Source organism: Cyprinodon variegatus, unplaced genomic scaffold (assembly GCF_000732505.1).
Source record: "Cyprinodon variegatus isolate N-32 unplaced genomic scaffold, C_variegatus-1.0 Scaffold257, whole genome shotgun sequence".
NCBI lineage: Eukaryota > Metazoa > Chordata > Actinopteri > Cyprinodontiformes > Cyprinodontidae > Cyprinodon > Cyprinodon variegatus.
Window position 1 is genome coordinate 962,703 of NW_015150710.1, and position 3,177 is coordinate 965,879.

The window sequence follows — 3,177 nt, forward strand, 5'->3', positions numbered from 1 at the left end:
AATATTTCCTGTATTTTACTGGGACTGCTTGTGCATTTATGCTTCTGGTTACTTAAAATAAAAGTTCCTCCTGCAAGGATTTTTTTTCCCGTTGCACTGGTGTGCATTTGTGTTGAACAATATTTACTTTAATTCAATTAAAACGACCCAAGGGCCAAAATATCTTCTAAAGTCACCCAATTGGAAACTAGATTTTTCCTATGTCACGATTTGACTTTGATGGTGTGCATGTGTCATTTTTGTGTTTTTTTTCCCCTTTTTTGTTGATTTTTATAGAAGACCAAGAGAGTCACTGAAAAACAAAAACAAACATTTAACATTTTAATTATGCAATAAGAAATCCATTTGAAATCCAATTGGTCTTCTTGGTCATTTATGTAAACTAAGTGTTGCAGTCTAACCAATGAGGGAGCTGGTTACATATGAGGAGCAACTGTGATTGGTTTAACTGGTTTTCAGTGTGCTCTATGGATAAAAAGGTAAAGTAAAAAGAACATGCAAATGGAAAAGGATTTTTAGATGCAAGGTGAAAAAGGAAATGGAATAAGGAATTAACTTTTTAAATGTGTGTTTTGGTATTTATAATCAGATATATGATTTGTGGTTTTTAAATCTTTAATCAGAAACAGGTTTTTAAAATACATTTATTAAATGCAATTTACAATTCCTCTTTAATAATTATATTTAAAATGACCAATTAAAAAACACCTACCAAAATGGACTCAATATTCTCACAGCAACAAAGCAACATTATTTTGCAGCCAAATGATTAGGTGAGATTAGTGCAAGCTTGATGGATTGATCAGTGTGCTGTAGCAGTGATGCAGTCACTGGACTGTCATGGTGAAGAGAGAGCTGAGTCAGGGGGCAAATTTCTTGATTTAGCGATCGATCTAAGTTCTCTTCCTCACCTATGGTCATAAGATCTGGATAATGGCAGAAAAAAAAAAGCTCGGGAATACAAGTGGCTAAAATGAGATATCAATTCAGAGGGTGGCTGGCCGCAACCTTGGAGATCGGGTGTGGAGGTCAGTTACCCGTGAGGAGCTCGGAGTAGAGTCGTTGCTCCTCGACGTCGAAAGGAGCCAGTTGAGTTGACTCGGGCATCTGTTCCAGATGCCTCCTTGTCGCCTCCTTCGAGAGGTGTTCCAGGCCTGTCCTATTGAGAGGAAGCCTCTGGGAAGGCCCAGGACACGCTGGAGACACTATGTCCCTTAGCTGGAGTGGTGCCACCTCAGGGTCACCCCGGAGCAGCTGGAGGAGGTGTGTGTGGATCGGGAAGTCTGGGCATTTGTTGACCCAAGATAAAGTGGAAGAAAATGGATGGATGGATGGATGGATGGATGGATGGATGGATGGATGGATGGATGGATGGATGGATGGATGGATGGATGGATGGATGGATGGATGGATGGATGGATGGATGGATGGATGGATGGATGGATGGCGTTCATCTGCTCCAGTTGAGAAAGCCAATGACATTAACAAGCTAGTGGAAATCAATACAGCAAAGTAGAAACACCATTTCCCAAGTATTGGGCATTGTTATCTTGTAAAAGGTCCCCATCCCTAACCAAAACTAGATGATCAGCAGGACTTACAAGGAAATCAGTTAAACATCAAAAAGCCAGAGTTTTATTTTATCCGAATGTAATTTTTATTGCATGTGATCCCGGCAGTTTGACAGTAGTGATTCACAAGTGACAATTGTGAGGGTGTTCCAGGATGTCCCTTACCTTTCGACCACTGACTGCTTGAAAAAGAAGGTAAGTCAAAATTTGCTTGTATAGCACATTAAAGCGGCAAGGCGATTCAAAGTGCTTTGTATCATAAAAGCATCAATACAAATATGCTGTAAAACCACTTCAATCTTTATAAAACATCCACCAAATGCACAAAAAATAATCAAAACATCAGAATCGTCACACAAAATCATAAAAATCTTCAGCCAGATGCACATGATGATAGTGAGAGGGTCAATGTGTGATGAGATATTATGATTAGAGCAGCTTTTCACCTGGATTTGTTTGCAGAGTACTAATCAAGTGCAGCTCTAAATAAGTCTTGATTTCACGGAATTTATTGTTTCAGCTGTTTTGCAGTTTTCTTGGACTTTGTTTCAGATTAAATGTGCATGAAAACTGAAAGCTGCTTCTCCATGTTTGGTTCTGGGGAAACAAAGTAGACTGGAACCACAAGATCTAATGGATGATATTGATGAAAATTATTTATAGTGTATTTTATATACAGATATCAAATTGCCACAAACAAAAGTTAAAGTAAAAAATATCAAACATAAAAGCTGAAAAGCTGGCCCCGTCAGGTCATCAATGCTGAGAATAGTCTGTATTACATTGACATCAATATCTGCTGGATTTACCTCCACCACTTCCTCATAATAACAACTTAACACAAAAAATGCAAGCTAATAGGACCATAAAGAATTAATATTAAATAATTGCTTGCAGGAACATTAAGGTAGAAAAAGAAAGGTCTTAGCACAAATTAGAGACGCCGTGTTGTTTGTCCTTAAGTGGCTTTTAAAAGTTTTGTTTTTCTAGAAATAGCATAAATCTATGATACACAATTTAAGTTTAGTTATTCTGTTTTTCATGTTGTTTTAATAGCATAAGGAATAGATTTCCACTGCATTAGCTTTGCATTAGACTTCGCAGAGACCTTTTTCCCCATGTATAGGTAGGAAAAAACATCTAGAATAATATAATATTCTACTTTGATTTCTGGCAGTCAACATTTTCCTTACATACTATCCTCTATTATTATACCAATCCCTCATTCGTGGCCATGGTGACAGCAGAAAATGTTTTGTGTTATCACCTGTCTTTTAAACGTGCCAAAAATAGATGCAAAAGCTGCCCCTGCAATCAGTTATAACTTCTATTCATTGTTTTATGGATTGTAAATATCGACATTTGCATATCGTTCTCCAGTTATTTTGTTCAGTTTAATCAAAATATGATTAAAATTTTCATTAAGGCAGGTGAAAACTGTTTGCTTTTGCTTCTCCACTCATTTTGGACACACAATACAAATTGCACCTAATTGAAAAATCAGCTTTGCACATGCTAACATGTTTGTATGTTGTTATAACCAGAGATGGGAAGTAACAAAGTACAAATACTTCATTACTGTACTCAAGTAGATTTTTCTGATATT